The sequence below is a fragment of the Gastrolobium bilobum genome, unplaced genomic scaffold, assembly GCF_033153095.1.
Source record: "Gastrolobium bilobum isolate Gb01-03AN ecotype WA unplaced genomic scaffold, APGP_CSIRO_Gbil_v1 utg45538, whole genome shotgun sequence".
Classification (NCBI taxonomy): domain Eukaryota; kingdom Viridiplantae; phylum Streptophyta; class Magnoliopsida; order Fabales; family Fabaceae; genus Gastrolobium; species Gastrolobium bilobum.
The window spans coordinates 6,355-12,215 of NW_026899882.1; the positions used below are offsets into that span (position 1 = coordinate 6,355).

Below are 5,861 nucleotides of genomic sequence, written 5' to 3' on the forward strand. Positions count from 1 at the left end.
TAATATTTTCCTGCAACCCGGCGCCAGTTGGCGCTGGTTTGCGCCGCGCTTCTGCCCAAAATTGAAAAGTCGGGACAGTTTTTACGTAAAGTGGCGTCAGTTAGCGCCACCTACCTTCAACATTGGAGCCACTTACATTCACTTTTGGCGCCATTATGCTTCCAGTTTGGCGCAAGGTGGCGTGGGAATTTGCTTGAACTTTGGCGCCAAGTGGCGCCATGCTACTGGAACTTTTTTTAATTCTTTAAAAACCCGGCGCCGGTTGGCGCCATAGTGGCGCCGGTTGGCGCTATAGTGGCGCCAGTTGGCGCCACTTCCAAAGTACCCCTGCGAATTCCGTAAACTGGCGCGAGTTTGCGCCAGTGTGGTGCCTGTCCGCGCCATATTTCTATCCATTGTACTGTGACACATCAGTGTAGAGTCACGTCTACAGGCTTTTTATAATTTGTAATTTTCACTCCTTTTTCCCGTATAAACATAACCAATAGGTGAGAAATATTATTGACATAGAAAGAATCAATATAATTAGCAAATATATATTTAAATTGCTCTAGTATGACACAATTCTTATCAATTTTAACACAGAAAATCACACTTGCCAGAGGCACATCAAACCATTCCCAGATTTAAACGTTGCTGTCCCCAGCAATGTACAAGACTCAATCCAGGAAACAATCAATTATTCCAACATGACATCACACAGACAATCAATAGCTCACTATGCTAAGCATGACTGAATCAATGCAAAGAACTCCTAACAATGCCTTCTATTCTCATGAAAATGTCAGAATCTAGCTTGAACACCCCTCACCAAGATAAACATATAACGCTGATAAACCCTTAGTTCATCAGGTTTTTCAGCATGAATTAGTATCAATTTGTGTGATTAAATGATGGAAAAAGAGGTTAATATCCTAGAATGTCCTCAACTACAAGTTTAAGAAGCTTTATTGAGAATTTGTAATTTTCTTGTAGGAAAAGCAAGCTAAAAGGGCAACTGGAGAAGGAAGAAGATTCTGAAGAGGAGAAAAATGCCTAAGTGTTGAGCGCTAAAACGTCCCCACAGAATGTTTTAGCGCCCTGCTGCAGAAAGAGGCCAAAACTTGCTGGTGCTGAGCGCTAAAACGTCCACACAGAACGTTTTAGCGCGTTGCTGCATTCCGAGGATGAAAAGTTGCTGGTCTTGGGCGCTAAAACTTCCTACAACAAGAGTTTTAGCGCCCTGATGTTAGAAAAATCCTCTGGTCTCCAATGCTAAAACGTCCAAACCAAGTGTTTTAGCGGTGGAGTCAGTTGAGGACAGTTGAGCATTCACAAGGCATGGACGCTAAAATGGCCATTCATGAATGTTTTAGCGTTCAAGTTAGTTGAAAGAGTTGGGCATCCGTCAAGCATGGACGCTAAAATGCTCATTCTGAACGTTTTAGCGCCCATATTAAATTTCTGTTTTAAATTGTAAAACTATATAAGGCAAAGGCCTTCACATTTTAAAAGATCTGGAGTTTCTTTCTCTCTCTCTCTCTCCTACATCAGATTTTCTTATCTGACTTCTCTCTAAAATTCTTAGGACTTAGTCTTTGTATTAGTTAGTTTTCTATTGTAATTGCACTTGGAGATTGAAGATTCACTACATGGAAATGGAGTTTGATCTTTCTTCTCTTATATCTTCCTTAGTTATGTCTGAGTAGAGTCATTGTAGTCTGAATTCAATAGAACTCAATGATATTCTTATGTATGTTTGATTAATATGATGAAGTGTTTTTCATGTGTTGATATGAGATTTTCTAATTCAATTCTTTCTACTAAGGGAGGAGTGTAGAACAGGAATGTTTACACTACTCCTATATCTGACAATCTCATCATTAGGATTATAGTACTCAAGGAATTGATACTATAGTTCTGATGTAATCTTAAGACCTTAGTATTTCATGCATGTATTAAGAAAGGAATCACCAAGGGATTGGGGTTTCTGATTATTGTATCTATCAGGGTAGTAAGGGATTACATCTTGAGGATAAGTAAAAGGTTGATTAACATCACAGGAAAAAGATTCCATCATATGATCAATTTACTTGAGTTTATTGTTGAGGAAAGTTGTTTTTTGACTACTTGTTTTTATAAATCTTAATTCGAATTTTTAGTATTAGATTAATTTACTTTCAAATTAACTTTCTGGTGACAAAACATTCATGATTTTTACAAACCTTTGTTTAATTCAAATTAGTTTTCTATGGTTCATTAGTGTTTGAATACAAATCTCTGTGGGAACGATCTTTACTCATCATTTTATTACTTGTACGACTAGTACACTTGCTAGATCCGCAACAAGTTTTTGGTGCCGTTGCCGGTATTTGTTTTTCTACATTGATTGATACCATAGAAATCTGAGATTGAATCATTAATTTTCAGAATTTTACTTTTAGTTAAGTTTTTGGTCAATTTTAATTCTGGTGTATGCGAGGTACGGTTGATCCAAATTTTTTGTTGTATGATCCAGAATTAGAAAGAACAATGAGGAAGAACAAAAGGGCAGCCAGACAAAGAAGACAGTTTCAAGAAAGGGGTGAAACCAGTGCTGTCAACCAAGAAGAAGTTATGGCAGAGAACCACAGACCACCACCACCACCAGAACAGAGGACACCTGGAGAGTACATGACTCCTGCAGTGATCCCTTCCATTGGGAGTGTTGTGCGCCCTACAGTGGAACCAAACAACTTCGAATTGAAGCCTGCATTGATACATTTAGTACAGAAAGATCAGTTTGCTGGAACCAGTGCAGAGGACCCGTACTTGCATATAGAAATTTTTTTGTTGTTGAGTGATACTGTGAAAATTAATGGTGTCACAAGGGATGCAATTCTGTTGAGACTATTCACTCATTCACTAACGGATGATGCAAGGAGATTGTTGCAATCATTGCCTCAGGGGAGTATAACAACTTGGGATGATCTGCAAACCAAGTTCTTGCAGAGATTTTTCTCAGCATCCAAGAGGGCTAAGTTGAAGGATGAGATTACAGGCTTCAAGAAAAATGAGTCAGAATCCATCTATGAGGCCTGGGAGAGATTCAAGACTTTATTGAGGAAATGTCCACAGCATGGAATAGAGGCATGGCAACAAGCAGCAATCTTCCTACAAGGAACGACCACCAACACTAGGACATTGGTGCATGCCACTGCTGGTGGATCATTGACCACTAAGACTCCTCAAGAAGCTTTGGATATCTTTGAATCATTGGCATCTCAAGAATTTGATAATGCCCCATTGCCTGACAGAAGGGCAGGGATCATCAAGTTGGATGGGTATGATGCCCTATTGGCAAGGAATGACTAGTTGATGCAGACACAGAGACAACAGCAACAACAGTTGGATGTTCTCACTAAGAAACTATCCTCACAAAAGGTTGCTTCTGTGGACACCAAGTGCGTGTGTGCTATCTGTGGGAAGGGCCATGTGACAGAGGAATGTGATTATGGGGGATCATCAGAACAAGCAGAAGTTAATGGAGTGTGGTATGACAACAACAACCAGAGGAATTACAACAACCAGGGGCGAAATGTGTGTGTGCCACCATGGAAGAACAAGAATCAGCACCCAGGGTTTAGTTATAGTTCCAACCATCAGTTGAATCCTCCACTGCATCCTCCTCCAACACACTCATCACAGCCAAGTGATACTGCTGCATGGGAAAAAGCCTTTGCTCAGTTATCTAAGACTACTCAAGATTACATTCAGGGGTCTAATTCATTCAGAGAGGAAACATCTGCATTCATGCAAGAGACCAAGACTTCATTTAGAAATCAGGAAGCATCTATCAGGGATTTGGAGACCGAAATTGGTCAACTATCAAGACAGATATCTGAGAGACCACAGGGGAAGTTTTTTGGTGATACAATGGTGAATCCTAAGGAGCACTGCAAAGCAATCATGACAAGAAGTGGGTTGGTGCTTCAACAGGTGAAAAAGAATGTGGAAGATAAGAAGAATGAAGAGAAGGTTGTGGTTGAAGATGTAGTCTCTGATGATGTAGTAGAAAAGGTGAAGGGAAATAAAGAAAAAGAAACAGTGAAGGAAGATAAGGAAGAAAAAGAGGTGGTAGTTGAAAATGATGTTGTGCCCAAGAAGATAATGAAGTGGGAGAAGAAGATGGCTGACAAGCAGGACCAGCCAGTTACTTTGTCTCCATATGCCAAAGTTCCTTACCCTCAGAAGTTGAAGCAAGAGATTCAGAAACAGCACTATGCAAGATTTCTGGATATTTTCAAAAATTTGCAAATTAACATTCCATTTTCTGAGGCTTTGGAGAACATGCCTCACTATGCCAAATTCATGAAAGATATCCTTACTAAGAAGAGAAAATTGAATGATGGTGAAACAGTGGCCCTGACAGCAGAATGTAGTGCCCTGATCCAAAAGAAGCTTCCACCAAAATTGCAAGATCTAGGAAGCTTCAGCATTTCTATTGCTATAGGAGATGTGGAAGTGGGGAAGGCACTCTATGATTTGGGGGCCAGCATAAATCTGATGCCATTGACGGTATGTAGAGCCTTGGGAATCAACACCCTGAAGGAAACTAATCTTATCTTGCATCTTGCAGATAGATCTATTAAGAAGCCTGAAGGTGTGGTTGAAGATGTCCTGGTAAAGGTAGACAAGTTTATTTTTCCTGTGGATTTTGTGATACTTGACATGGAGGAAAAGGATACTGAAAGTCTTCTATTGTTAGGAAGACATTTTTAGCAACTGCAAGATCTCTGATAGATGTTGAACAGGGGAAGTTGCTGTTGAGGGTGGATGAGGAAACTGTTACAATTGATGTTTTTGAAGCCATCAAACATCCTGTTGATGTGGGGGATTGTTTCAGATTAGATGTGATACAGGAGGTTGTGGAAGAAATGAGTAGAGAAGAAGAATTTTCAGTTGAGGAAGAAAGATTAGAAAATGAGACAAGTATAGAAGATTACCAAGAGGAACCAGAAGTGGAAGAGCTTGAAAAGAAGATTGATGACATTCCCGAGGGAGCGCCTAAGGTAGAGCTTAAAGAACTACCTTCAAATCTGAAGTATGTGTTCCTTGGGGATGATCAAACATATCCAGTAATCATCAATGCAATGTTATCTGAGAGTGAAGAAGTGAAGTTGATTAAGGTACTCAAGAAGAATAAAATGGCTATTGGATGGCAGTTTTCAGATCTTAAGGGTATCAATCCTTCCTTTTGCACCCACAAAATATTGATGGAAGAGGAAATCAAACCAGTGAGGCAACCACAGAGGAGACTCAACCCCACTATGAAAGAGGTAGTGAGGAAGGAGGTTGTGAAGCTACTTGATGCTGGAATGATTTATCCTATCTCAGACAGTGCTTGGGTGAGTCCTGTTCAAACAGTACCAAAGAAAGGGGGGATGACTGTGGTGAAAAATGAGAATAATGAATTGATTCTCACAAGGACAATCACTGGCTGGAGAATGTGCGTTGACTACCGGAGGCTGAACAAGGCAACAAGGAAGGACCATTTTCCACTTCCTTTCTTGGACCAGATGTTGGAAAGATTGGCAGGACATGCCTTCTACTGTTTCTTGGACGGCTACTCAGGTTACAATCAGATAGCTGTCGCCCCAGAGGATCAGGAGAAGACTGCATTTACATGCCCATATGGAATTTTCGCATACCGGAGGATGCCTTTCGGCTTATGCAATGCTCCTGCCACTTTTCAAAGGTGCATGCTTTCCATTTTCTCTGACATGGTAGAAGAATGCATAGAAATTTTTATGGATGATTTTTCTGTATTTGGTTCTAATTTTGATGTATGTCTGGAAAATTTGGATTCTGTTTTAAAAAGATGTCAAGATTGTAATCTGGTT

At 40.1% G+C, this 5,861-nt stretch overlaps 1 non-coding gene across 1 annotated transcript; it reads right to left on the minus strand.

Annotated features, from left to right (window-relative positions):
- Positions 1–2,997: 2,997 nt before the first annotated feature.
- Positions 2,998–3,104, minus strand: LOC133294074 (small nucleolar RNA R71). Its single transcript, XR_009749140.1, has one exon. It is a non-coding gene; the product is annotated as a small nucleolar RNA R71 (small nucleolar RNA).
- Between the last annotated feature and the right edge of the window lie 2,757 nt (positions 3,105–5,861).